Genomic DNA, 14,704 nt, shown 5'->3' with positions numbered 1-14,704 from the left:
TGTATCCCGAAATTGTCAAGGTTTGGCTAGTGATAGAAAACCAGAAAGCCAAATACTGCCACAGCTTAAAGAACCTAGTGCACAAAGTTAAGGAATCTGGACTTCATCCAGAAAACAGAATTTATCTAAAAAAAGTTTTAAGGAAGAAAAATGATAGTGGGAAATGTGATTTTGAGAAAGACAACTCTGTGATAATATGGAGATTCAATTAGTGGGGAAATAGACTGAAGACAAGGAGAGCAAGGATAAAGCAAATTCAATGGCTTGAATGGGACATTGTGAGGCTGATTCTGGATCAGATTTAGATGGCAATATTGGCATGGCAATGGACACAGATTCCAGATACCAGGAGACAGTCTTGACAGATGTGAGTGCTTGGATATGAGGTTGAGAAACTCTTTGCATTTATGTAAAGTAAGATATAGTTTTGATTGTTCAATTATGCCCTAATGTTTGACTTAAAGTCTGATACTTCCAACCTCATCCTTCCTTCTATCCTCCTTTTTGAACAAGTTGGGTTCTCTAGGTATTGGAATAGCAAGAAAACAAACCTGACAGATGAATCACACCACTACAATCCCTACTATAGCCCACCTTGCACATCTGCCGTGTATGATATCTGAATTGTCCTAGGACTCAACTTAAGTATCTTCATCTGTATCCTGCAAGAAAAGTTTTGAAGATGAAACGTAACTATCATTAATCCCTTCCTGCATCATTTAACATTGTATTTGGCTGTGTGCAATTGCAACCTGAATACTGTGAATAAACTAAAGAAGGGTTAATTTAAAAAACACAGTGCTGCAGGTTTTCACAATTTCAGAGGGTCTCATACATATTGTATCCCTTAAAATTGTGGTCCAGTGGGTCTCACATGCAAAGGCTGCAATGTGGATGGAGCCCCTCGGGTGCAATGTGATGGTACTCAGAGTCAGGGCTGATAGAACTTCTTGGGTTCCATTTTCCTGCTCTGCCACCTCTGACATATGTTTTCCTGCTGAATGCAAGGGGATTTCTGCTGTTCCAGGGATTATGTCCACATTCAGGTCAGAAATAAAGCAGAGCAGAAATGGACAGAGACCTTCTCCTCTAAAGTCTTTGACTTTGGGCAGGGGTGGCCGGAGAGACAACCCGTCCAGGAATATTTGCTTATTTATCTCACGACCAGAACTGATTTGCATTACCTTCGATAGCTACAAAGGAGTCTGAGAAAATCAGTATAGAGTTCCCCAGAGAAAATCAGGATTGCTAGTAAAGAACCAGGGCATAAGGATATTAGATAGACAACAGGGTTCACTGTACCCAATAACCTGAAATCAGACTGTCCGAAGAGACCACAGATGATTAGGGCTTGAAAACATGAGCCCCACACCCAATCCAGAATGTCCTCTCTGGTTTATCATCTATCATCTTATATACTTTATATATTTATTTTATTTATTACTTGAAAAGAAGTTTGATGTGTGCAGGAATTTCTGTGTCTTTGGTTATATTCTGTATTTCCCAATGCTTAGAACTGTGACTGGTACAGAGTTAGTACTTAATATTTGGACTCAATGGATCTGAGCTCTCCCTTGCAACGTGGAGGAAAATGCGTAAGAATGGAGCTCAATATGTACTGCTGAGGTGTCCATGTTTACATCCTTGTAAAAGTCGTTGAAACTTCAAAAAGAAACTTTCAAAAAACTGATCCATAAGCATGGCCTCACAGCTACCACTAGAGGATTCTGTAGTTAAAAAAAAAAAAAAAAAAAATAGAAGATGGAACTAAAAATAATATAAGTTCTCCTTTAACCCATGGAGCTTAGAGCAATTCCCCAAGGCAGGACTCCAGCAAAAAGATACACGGATAGAAATTGCCACCAGGAGGAGCTACTGAGAGATCTTACTTTTCCAAATACGCCATTAGGAGGAGCAGATGTCCTCCAGCCAGGAAGACATCTTGATTTGGAGATTTCTGCAGTTCTCTGCTAAACCCAAGTGATTACTTTCACAAGAGGAGAACATTGACCCTGACTTTCTACTTTGCATGAATGAGAAGAGTCGAGGAATCAAGATTCATTATGTACTTTATTGAAATGAGAGACTATCACTTTCCCACTAGCAAACTAAGTGACCTGTGAAGGTCTGTGAGGTCTTTTCCCCACAGAGGGGGGAAGAATTAGAAACACAGAGTGAGGATTCCCTGAATAGAAAGATGCAAAAGAGCAATGTGACACTTAGATTCATAGCACAGAAGGTCCAGGCTAGGGATTGTTAGGAGAAGTGAACAATCGGTGTGCCAAGCCACTTACAGGTAGAGTATGAGATCTTGCTCCCTAAAGATTTACTAGGTGAAAATACTGGAAATCAAAATCTTCAGTAATATGAATGAAAAATTTATTAACTACCTCTCATAATGGGCTAGTAATTGCCTCACTTTTGGTCTGAAAATTGCTTTGAATTAAACTAACCAACTGCAAAGATGTGTTATAAGGGTAAAACTATAAAAATTAAAATACATGCCTCCCCATTATAAGTGAGTTGAATGAAATTGTTATATAGGTACTCTGGGATTTCACTTGATCTGATGTTTTAGGGATTAAAAAGAATGCATTAGAAGAAATTCTGTGCTTGTTAAATTCCATTTAAAATGACTTTGTTGCTTAATTTTATTGGCCTATTAAGAAATTATCAGAGAGTATTTTATAAAATCAGTGTATGCACCTCAAATGCAATTAACATGTTCTCCACAGATAAACAAGATGCATATTTTCTGCTTCTAGGTTCTCAGAACTTGATAAAATAAAAGTTAAATTGTATACATAAAAATAGAGTTGTCAACATTGTAGATATTAAAAAGTGTGTATATATGTATGTAATATAGGTATTAAATATACATATTAGATAATATTGGAGACTTGGCATTTTGCAGTCTAAAAAATCCTAGACTCACAGAAAACCATGTTCAAATTCCTGAGATACCATTTTCTCACCGTGTGACCTTGGGTAATAACTGCATATCTCTAAAATCTAGTTTCCCAATCTATGAAATGAAGATTTGAATGCTTTTAACTAGTTAAATGATTTAGTGCAAAAACCAAGAAAATGTGCTTAGCATACTGCCTAGCAAGCAGCCATTTCTTGATAATAGTTTGTCAAATATGAAACAAATATAAAACTTGGGGCAAGTAAAACAAAGCCATCCTGACCAGCTTTTTCTATTTTGGGATATGAAACTCCTATGTATGAGATTTGATGGGCCATGAAAAACCTTCCACCTGGAACTATTTCCCCTCTTGGCCCTGTTAATGGCTTAGACGACACTATGTCATACTTTCAGTTGAATTAAGGCAACCAAGCCACATTTTAAAATTCATATGTTCGGTATCTCTAATAGACAGAATATTGACCTCCATGCCCTAACCTGTAGATATGTTACCTTATATGGCAAAAGGGATTGTGCAGATGTGATGAAATTAAAGACCTTGAAATGGAGAAATTACTTTAGATTATCTTGGTAGGACCATTCTAACCCTTAATCAGAGAATTTTTCCTTAATCAGAGAATTTTACCAGGTCAGGTCAGAGAGATGAGACAAAAGATGGAGGAGGAGAGATACAAAGCACTTATTAAGTTCAACATGCCATCGCTAGCTTTAAAGATGGAGGTCAAATGCAGGCAGTGTCTACAAACTGGTAACGGCCTTCAGATGACAGCCAGTAAGAAAACAGGTATCTCAGTCCTGTAACCACAAGGGATTGAATTCTGCTAACAGTAGGAATGAATAAGAAACAGATAATACCCATAGAGTCTCCAGAAAGGAGACTGTGCTTTTAGCCCAGTGAGACTCCTATCAGACTTCTGACCTATGGAACGCTAAGATAATAAATTTGTGTTGTTTAAGCTTTACATAGTTAGGAATTTGGCCTCACCCAAAGAGAAGTCTAGTCTTTGACCTCACCTATTAGGTAGTAATCTCTAGGTCCCTGGAATGCCTGCTAAAAGTGTCTTTGTCTAACGACGTGATTTATTTGGATCACACAGCATGAGTTCCAACCTCTGAAGGAACTAGAGACTAAACATGTAAGCCTGACATCAGGGAGAGGTTGGAGACAGAGTCAGCCACCTGGGCAATGTGCTATTGAGCCTTAATAAAAACTCTGGACACTAAATGTTTGTGGGTGAGCTTCCCTGGCTGACAATACTTTGTGTGTATTGTCACACATGGTGGCCTGGAAGAGTTAACACCATCCATGACTCAGTGCAACAGGAAGGCCAGAAGCTCTGTGTTTGGAACCCTCAGAGATTCTGCTCTATGTGTCTCTTTCTTTGGTTAATTTTAACTTGTATCTTTTCCCCATAATAAATCATTCAGTTAGTAATGAGTTCTGTGAGTCATCCTAAAGAATTATCAAACCTGAGTGACCATGGGGGCCCCCAAATTTGTAGCCAGCTGGTCTGCCGTAAGTGACCCTGGGAACTTCTAAACTTGTGGCTGGTGTCTGAAGTGAGGGCAGTCTTGTGGAGACTGTTCCCTCAGACTTGGCAGTTGGGTTAACTCGGTGCAAGTTACTAAATTTTGTAGTAAGTTGTTTAAGCAACAATAGAAAACTAATACAAAAACTAATAATCATAAAAAGGCTAAAACAAATAGCTCACTGGGAGTACCTCACCTTAAGAGAATGGACTTGGGATAGTAAATATCATTGGGGGCGTGGGGCTGGAGAAGAGTAGAATAAAGCTGAGGGAACAAAGTGCCAGCCTGAGAGTAGAACCACAGAGGAGAAGTCCACACTGATGCCGAAAACTTGGCCTCTGTGCACCTATGCCAATCAAATCTCAGAGACAGAGTTTTGGGTGAAGTAGACAAGAATAGCTTTATTGCTTTGCCAGGCCAAGGGGAGCAGAGCAGGCTCCTTCCCTTGAAAACTGTGTGTCCCAACCTACTAGGATATGGTGAGGAGTTTTATACCAATAGTGCAAGGGTGGGGTTGCTCGTAAGATTAGGGTGTGTGCAGGGCCTGCACTCTTTTAATCTGGTCTCAGGAAATCTGCTGAGTTTCCGTGGTTCTTAATCTGGCCTCAGGTGGACTTCTTGAAGAGATTCTTTGGTACTTTAATCTGGAATGAAGAATGCTGACATCTTCCATTTGTTGGGAGTTTTAGTTCTATGAAGAACTTAGAAGATACTGTTATGTGTATCCCTTGAGGCAGAACCAGGACTCTGCTCCAAGGCTGCACTACTGTTTCTTGGCTGTTCCTCCCCTGTCTCTGCATTCCCTCCCTTCCCTGATTAGCAACAGTTTGAATCTGCCCTTTGGGACTCAGAGGAAGTCATGGAGGCGAATCTTTTCACTATAAACAAGAAATGGGGGACATGGAAAGGCTTTCATGTCCAGAAGTCCCACAGTGTCCTGCTCGGTTTCAACACTGGGTAGGGGACAGTGCAGCAGAAGGAGTCATCCTAAGAATATTTAGTGAGGGAACAGAAAGGGTTAAGGGATTCGGCCCAATTATATTAGCCATAAGGGAGAACAGAGAGTTTATTTCCCAGACCCTGCTTTACAAGTAGAAGTTTAAGAAGTCTCTCCTGGGTGCAATTACTGGTGAATAAACCTCAGTCCCAATACAGCAAAAGTAACCTGTGCAGCCTCTTTTGAGAAATTCATTTTAAAATGATTTGGTGGTAGGTAAGGGGTTCATTTTTTGATGTATTGGCTTTCCTAGTATCCTCAGTTCAATTTATTATGCAGCCATCATAGGCCCCAGGATGCTTTTCTGTTGGTCTTGTGGCAGTCTTGGATAAATTCCAGTATCAACCACGCAAAATGGTTTCTCTGAGTTTCTGTGGATTTAGATTCTCTAAAGAGTTACATTTCCATCTTATTGATTCATATGAAAATATTTCAAGCAATCACATAAGAAAATGTTTCTTCCAAATTCCTCCTTGGCTGAGTTGAACATTTATACAGTGTACAAAGAGCAAAAGGTAAACTTCATGTACATTGGGAACAGGTTGCTTTCCAAGTAACTCAGCCAAAGAGGAAGGATTTCTTGGGTTCACTGGGAAGTGGCCTAGAGCTAATCACTTCAGCACTCCAGATATGACAACCTTCCTTCTACCACCTCTTACTCATGACACATCCTGATGATTTCATAGCTCAGAAAACCTTGATTCCAGCCCTTGAATGGAGAATCTTGCCATATCACTGCCAAGTTTTCTTTATGCCCCTACTTCTAAGGTGATTGACATCTGCTCACAAAAGCAGGCATTAATTATTAAAATCAGGATAAATACAATGCTAGTTATTACCTGAATCATACTAGAAAATTTAAAGATAATAACTTAATCCAACTATACTCCAACAACCTCTAAAAAATAAAAAGGTTATCTTTTAGGATTGGTGAAACCAAATCAGGTAAGACTTTAAGTTTTAGGCAGTCACATCATCCTCTTTTATGAAGTTTTATTGGTTCTTATGGAAACTATTCCTTGTATATTATTTAAGACTTGTTTTCTTCCAAATAAAAGGAGTGACAGGCAAGCAGCGCACTCTCAGCATATCCAGTGGAAAGTGATAAAGTCACAGAAAAGAAGCAGTATTTGGATATTCCAATTTGCACTTGTGAATGTGGCAGTGGATTGGATGTCTAGGTTATTCAACCTCAAATTCAGTCCAGGCCTGCTTGGGTCACAAAGCAAACCTCAGCAAATTTAAGAAAATTGAAATCATATCAAGGATCTATTCTGATAAAAATGTTATGAGATTAGAAATCAACTACAAGAAAAAAAAACTGCAAAAAACACAACCATGTGGAGGCTGAACAATACTAAACAACCAATGGATTACTGAAGAAATCAAAAAAGAAATCAAAAAATACCTGGAGACAAATTTAAATGAAAACACAATGATCCAAAACCTATGGGACACAGTGAAAGCATTCTAAGAGGGAAGTTTATGGTAATAGAAGCTTACCTCAGGAAACAAGAAAAATATCAAATAAACAACCTAACCTTGCACTTAAAGCTCCTAGAGAAAGAAGAACAAACAAAACCCAAAGTTAGTAGAAGGAAAGAAATAATAAAGATCAGAGCAGAAATAAATGAAATAGAGACTAAAAAAATACTTTAGAGAAGATCAATGAAACTAAAAGCTGGTTGTTTGAAAAGATAAACAAAATTGATAAACCTTTAGTCGGATTTATAAAAAAAAGAGAGGACCCAAACCAGTAAAATTAGAAATGAAAAAGGAGAAGAGAAGTTACAACCGGCACCACAGAAACCCAAAGGATCATGAGAGACTACTACAAGCACCTATATGCCAATAAAATGGACAACCTAGAAGAAATGGACAAATTCTTAAAAAGGTGCAAACTCCCAAGACAGACCCAGCAATAAACATGAATAGTCTAGGGCTGCTTTGGGAGCAACTCTATGGCTTTGGAATTACCATCCATTATTACATGGTTATGCCAGAAGGGCATATGTTCTGAAATTGTGGTCAAAAAAAGAGTGATAGGTTTAACTCACCCAGTCTTTTTCATTTTCTCATTCTTCTGGGACTAAGCGAAGGGAAATACTATAAAGAGGAATTTTGAAGGCAGTTGGCCCTTTCAGGCCAAATAGGAAGCACTACTGACAAAGTATTAAATCTTAGTCAATACAGGATCCCCATGCATCAAATCGGGTCCTATGCTTTCCTCTAAAGGGAGGAGGTAAAAAATCATTGGCCAAAACTACATCCAATATGTCTGCTGGTTGCCTAAGACCACTAGTTAAGCAAGAGAATCTCCATACCCTTTTTAGAGCTGTTGACATTTCCATGAAAAGGTTCCTACAGAAAACAGCCAGATTCCCAACGTTCTCCAGAGATACGCAAGGGATTTTTGTCTCTACAGATCCTTACAGATTTCAACTCCAACATCCCACAAAAACTGACCTGTGCTGGGATGGCTTGTACGTGGTGAGTTTCTGTCATTCCCTCTCCTATATCCACAACCATCATTGCTACTCAGTAGAGCACAACTGCTCTCAGAGCCCTTCTCAAAATAGTACTATGTCTTTTTTCCCTCTATTGAGATACCAGAACAAAATAAAGGCCTGAGTGAGCAATTCACTCAATACATCGTGTTCTCTTTGAGCTATAGCTATCTAGACCACTTTGGGAGTCCTCCTGACTCTTGTAAAAACAGTGGCTGTAAGAATTAATACAATTTCTAAATGGAGACTCACAAACTTTCCACAAGTGGTGTAGGCATTTGTCAGTATCAATTTCATATTTTACCAAGAAAGATTTGATTAGATGTTATCTCAGAGTCAAGGACAACTATATTCTTCCTCTGTTGAGGATTAGAAGAGGCAGAGTGTAGAGGTGGTGATCTTATTTTATGCTGTTGGGTCAAGTGTGCTAAGAAACCAGGTGAAGGAAAAAGCTACTGACTTATGGGTGAGAACTTGGACACTCCGACTCTCACTGTCTATGACAACTCACTCTGTCTCATCCCTCATATCTGCTCACTAAGGCTTTTATTCATGCTTATAAAATGGCTCTCAAATTCATCCCTCTTTCCCCATTGCCTAATAACTCTTCTAACTAAGAGACTGTATCAAGCTCTTATTAGGTTACTCTTAGCTCCAATTTCTATCATCCTCTGCTGTCCAGTCAACCATTTGAAGCACATTCAAATCCTCTGAAGTATGTCACCTTTTAATTTGTACACAAACTCCTAAACCCAACAAACAAGGTCTTCTAAATTCTGGCCTTCCTCTCTCAGCTCTATTTCATGCTCTCATTCTAATTCTTATCCAAAGTTATTTACTGCCCCTGTACACATTGTGCCCTTGGGACTTTCCCTCTGTTATTTCCTTTCCTAAAATTGCTCCCTTCTTTCTTCCTTTCTAACACCCAAATACTATGCTTGGATCCAGATCAAACTCTGGCTTGACCATGAAGTATCCCCTGATCCTCTGTCCTGGGACTGCTCACTCCTTCCCCTGTACTCTCTTAGCAAAGTAGACTGCATTTTTCATATAGTCTTGATCACACTCTCCTTTATTTTATCATTCACTACCTTGTGAAGTCAGAGAATATAAAATTATTATCTGATATAACTCAAGATCTGTCATTGCATGTGTACAAGACTGGCACATGATGCAAATACAATAAATATTGCATAATTCACCCTGATGCTCTAGCTTTCCCATTTTACTACCTGTGTGTTTATTTACAGAGGTTTTATGGTGTAGTGGTGAAGAGTTCAGCCTTTGGGAGCCAAACTGTCTGGATTTGAATCATGGCTCTGTCCCCTAATATCTGCATGATCTTAGGGAAGTTACTCCATGAGGACAATAAAGACCTCACATGGTCATCACAAGAATTAAATGAGCTGATATGAGTAAAACATTTAGAACAGTGCCTGGTACACTCGTCAATATTCAATAAAGGTCACAAGTTCACTTAGCTAAACTCTCCCACAGGTCTGTGATCATTGACTAACAAAGGGCAGGGTGGCATGTTGTGCAGAGCTTTTGTTCAGAATGAGTCCTGGAGCGAAAGGGTCTGGACCAGAAAATATCTAGCATATTCTGCAGTCCTAGAAGACAATGAGCCAGGATGACTTAGTCCACTAAGACAGAAAGGAGTAGGCAGGTCCGAATGGGCAGAAACCAGAAACCAGGAGGTCAGAGTCTACAAGGGTGCCTCCATGAGCAACTTGGAAAGTGTCTAGTCCTAGGGCAGAGGTGGCTTGCTGTCTGCTCCACATTTGCTGTCCCTTCCAGGAGCAGGCAGACCTGGAAACTCAGGCAAATAACAGAGCTAGAGAAAACCAAAGGCCTTCATCTGGCCACAGCCCTGTGGAGGCAAACACAAAGATCCACCCCATCTCATGCAGATATAACCAGCGGATATGCAGTTCACACATCCCCTGGGTTAATCCCTTTACAGACAAATCAGTGACCATCTCAATCTACATTAGGTTAATCCTTTTTTTAACCTCCAAAATTATAGGTCATCACTCTAGACAAGGTATGAGCTGTGAGAATGCAATACAAAATGGCAATCCATGGCAATCCACATCCTTTAGTGCCTAACTCATTTTCTCCTCATAAAACATTCAAAGCATTTTAAAATATTACTTTATGGCTGAGTCATAATATTGTTAAAGCTTATAAAAATCATTTCAGTGTTAATTCCCCTGACTCAGCTTTCTTAAATATTCTTCCTCAGAAGTTGTATATAATTTAACCAGAAAAGGTTTTTGTTTTTGTTTTTTTAACCAACTGAAGTAATTAGAAAACAGATGAAGTAAGGAAAACAAAATAACTGCTAGGTGAATGCAGGGTTTGGAGTTGGGAGCTCTGAGCTTTGCTCACTCACTGCTTTGCTATAAAATGACCATTTGACCTGAGCCTTTGCCCCACCAGACATCCCTACCATCTACAACGGACTGAGCCATGCCATATGCCACCAAATGAAATTATCGTTTTTATTATTCTATCATCACCAACAGTGACCAATCAATCCAGAACGAGCAAAAGTCATGTTAAAGGCAACTCCGATATAACATATCAAAGCAAAAACATTTCAGCTTTATTCAGAGTCCATTTATCTCTCAAAGGAGCTGCTTCCAGTGCTGGGCAGCTCAGCGAGGTATGGAACAGTCAGGAACTCATACGCACAACCACCGGCCATGCCACCTGCAAAGAGAAGTTGGAGCCTGAGCAGCAGGAGACCCATGAGAACATGGAGCCAACAGGAGCTGGGCCAGAACTTCAGGGGCTGCAGGAGGCACAGAGGCAGGACATGGATGATCAATTTTCTGAGAATACAGTCTATAAACCTCTCATGATTCTCAGAAAAGACCATGACTTGAAAGAGATTAAGTCATCATCACAGAGATCAAAGAGACATCTTCCCAGAGGATGGTCCTGGAATAACATTTTAATGATTTAAAGGGAGGCCTTAGGAAGCTCCAGTTTGAGCCGTTGGTCTTTTGCAAGAAGTGGACACCAATGAACAGAGTAGAAGCCACTAGATGATTCCAGAAGTCAAAGAGCATGGAACTAACCCTGTAGAGGACAGTCCAAGAAAGAGAGACTGCCATTCTTGGTGGTGTATAAGAGCAGAGTGAGAAACTGCAGAGCTTTACCAAAAAAGCCTCACATATTCAGTTGGACAGACTACCAGAAGTGCCTTTACTGGATGATGTACCATGGCTAGCTTCCTCGTTGAGTGACTCGGTTCTTAACATAGTGAAAAACTATATTTTAAACCATGGAACAGCAGCATCTCACCCACCAGTGCAGATACAAAAAAAAAAAAAGAAAACCCTGGTGGCATGATAGTACAATGATGTAAGGTGGATGATGAGTTTAGTGCCCAAGATGACAGGCTCCAGTCCCATAAATGTACTTCAAATCATTTTGAGGATGTATATGAAGTGCTGAAATGAACTTCATAGCATTGCTCTTAGAACCCAATTATCACTTCTTGTGGAGGAGATGGCTTCCAGGAATGAAGTCCTTGAAGTATCCCCCAAATAGGTCATCTCACATTGGTGCCTCATGAGTGGAAAGATGACCTTGAAGGGCACTGTCTGAGTAATAGAAGAAGTAGAACATTCCAGAAAGATTCTGAATCCAACTCCAGCACCCCAAATTATTTCTGTGGACAGACATTAACATTTGGAGTTGAAACTGAGAGACAATTGGATGGGAGACACATTATAGGAGTGTGGGCAGGTCATAGAATGAATGAGTCTCTGCAGAAGCATCAGACAGTGTGCATTAGTACAAAGAGTGCCATTTTTGAAAATGGAAAAGAAATGACTAATCAGTTACCTGCAGTTACTCCTGGGAAAGGTGGCTGATAAAACTGTCACGTTTGACATTGAAACTGTGACTCTAGGAATCACCAATAATAACAAAGGCAGAAACTTCAAGCTTCAAATAATTATTAGCTTGAACAACAGAGAAGTGTTTGTTGACTGTTTACTTGATTAATCATTCAGATGTCTTTATGTTGGAAGTTAATTTTTCCAACGTGAATGGAAAATGCTAGTGTTTTAGATTCTTCAATGACTAGCTTCGGTCTGCAGGGTTTTAGGGCAGCTGTTCCTAACCTGATTTAGTTGTAACTGATAAAAATAGTAGGATTCAATCTCTTGGGCTATTGGAAATGGAAAATAGTTACTGGATTCATTTTGGAATATTTTAGCAATAAGATACTTAAATGTTGTAGACAAAACCATAATGCAGTCAATTTTATTTTTAGGATAGTGTTCATTAAAATATCATATCACAATAAAAATTGAATTGACTTTAAAAGTACCCATGTATAAAAAGGGCTCTACCCTTCTACTGTGCTTCTTTTTAAAGTTGGTTATTAGAATGCAAAAATCAATGTTACATTATTTGATTAAATCTCCATATTTTAAGGATCCAAGACCATATAAAGCTTAGAATAAAACAACACGAACAGACCTAAAGAAGCCAGAGTTGAGTAATATATATTCATCATGTGCTCTCCACATAAGTGTGTTGAGTGTGTTCTCCATATTCAGGTGTTTTGTAAGTAGTGTTGACTTTTATCTTAGGTTCAGTAAAACTTTAAGTCCTAAAAGCATTAAATTTTTTGCATATTTTTAAATGCCTGACAAAATGTCTGAAATAATCAAAGAATTTTCTTTTGCTGTTTCTATGCAATGTGCTTCAAGATAGTCTGAAGGATTTTTATAGGGCAAAACTCCTATGGAAGTGGTATGCACAGCAGTGTTAGCCATTTCATGTGTATGTCACGTGCACATGTGCATATCCATCCTCAGTGACATGCTTGCACTATTTGTAGGTTATGATTTGCAGTCCAGTTTAATGTCAATTTGATGAATGATATTTTAGTTGAATAAACAAGCACCATGGGGGAAAGAGAAATGGAGGAAAGATACAGGCTCTTAATTGCCTGGTTCAGAAGACACACCTACCACTTCTGCTCACAGTCCATTTGGCAAACTAGTCACGTGACTCTAATCTAGATATTTTTTGAAAATTTAAATGTGTGTAATATATTTGAAGCATTTATTTCATGTATAGAAATGGTGGCCTTCATTTACTAGGCCAGTCTACAGATGTTTCTTTTCAATGGGATTTTTTTTCCTTTTCCCTTGTATGAATAAAAAATTATTTTGAAAAGCAAGTTTAATTTTTTAAAGACATTCCCACCAACAGTGGAAGAGGGTTCACTTTTCTTCACACCTTCTCCAGCATTTATTATTTGTAGATTTTTTGATGATGGCCATTCTGACTGGTGTGTGGTCATACCTCATTGTAGTTTTCATTTGCATTTCTCTAATGATTAGTGATGTTGAGCATCCTATCATGTGTTTGTTGCCAATCTGTATATCTTCTTTGCAGAAATGTCTACTTAGGTCTTCTGCCCTGTTTTTAATTGGGTTGTTTGTTTTCTTGATATTGAGCTGCTTATAAATTTTGGAAGTTTCTCCTTTGTCAGTTGTTTCATTTGAAAATATTTTCTACAATTCTGAGGGTTGCCTTTTCATCTTCTTTAAGTTTTCCTTTGCTGTGCAAAAGCTTTTAAGTTTCATTAGGTCCCATTTGTTTATTTTTGTTTTTATTTCCATTTCTTTAGGAGGAGGATCAAAAAGGATGTTGCTGTGATTTATGTCATAGAGTGTTCTGCCTATGTTTTATCCTAAGAGTTTGATAGTGTCCGGCCTTACATTTAGGTCTTTAATCCATTTTGAGTTTATTTTTGTGTATGGTGTTAAGGAGTGTTCTAATTTCATTCTTTTACATGTAGCTGTCCTTGTTTTCGCAGCATCATTTATTGAAGAGGCTGTTTTTTCTCCATTGTATATTCTTGCCTCCTTTATCAAAAATAAGGTGACTATATGTGTATGGGTTTATCTCTGGGTTTCTATCCTGTTCCATTGAGCTATATTTCTGTTTTTGTGCTAGGGCCATACTGTCTTGATTACTGTAGGTTTGTAGTATAGTCTGAAGTCCAGGAGCCTGATTCCTCCAACTCTGTTTTTCTTTCTCAAGATTGCTTTGGCTATTCAGGGTCTTTTGTGTTTCCATACAAATTGTGAAATTTTTTGTTCTAGTTCTGTGAAAAATGCCATATGTACTTTGATAGGGATTACATTGAATCTGTAGATTGGTTTGGGTAGTATAGTCATTTTCACAATGTTGATTCTTCCAATCCAAGAACATGGTATATCTCTCCATCTGTGTGTATCATCTTTAATTTCTTTCTTCAGTGTCTTATAGCTTTCTGCATACAGGACTTTTGTCTCCTTAGGTAGATTTATTCCTGAGTATTTTATTCTTTTTGTTGCAATGGTAAATGGAAGTGTTTCCTTAATTTCTCTTTCAGCTTTTTCGTCATTAGTGTATTAAAATGCAAGAGATTTCTTTGCAATAATTTTGTATCTGCTACTTTACCAAATTCATTGATTAGCTCTAGTAGTTTTCTGGTAGCAACTTTAGGATTCTCTATGTATAGTATCATGTCATTTGCAAACAGTGACTGCTGTACTTCTTTTCCAATTTGGATTCCTTTTATTTCTTTTACTTCTCTGATTGCTGTGGCTAAAACTTACAAATCTATGCTGAATAATAGTGGTGAGAGTGGACAACCTTGTCTTGTTCCTGATCTTAGAGGAAATGGTTTCATTTTTTCACCATTAAGAATGAGGTTGG

General features: G+C 38.5%; 1 pseudogene; it reads left to right on the top strand.

Annotated features, from left to right (window-relative positions):
- Positions 1-268: 268 nt before the first annotated feature.
- Positions 269-11,986, top strand: LOC131765775 (cytokine receptor-like factor 3; annotated as a pseudogene).
- The last annotated feature ends 2,718 nt before the right edge of the window (positions 11,987-14,704 follow it).

The sequence above is a fragment of the Kogia breviceps genome, chromosome 11 (assembly GCF_026419965.1).
Source record: "Kogia breviceps isolate mKogBre1 chromosome 11, mKogBre1 haplotype 1, whole genome shotgun sequence".
NCBI classification, from domain to species: domain Eukaryota; kingdom Metazoa; phylum Chordata; class Mammalia; order Artiodactyla; family Physeteridae; genus Kogia; species Kogia breviceps.
Note: the sequence above shows the minus strand (reverse complement) of the source record. Positions and strands in the feature narration are given on the sequence as shown.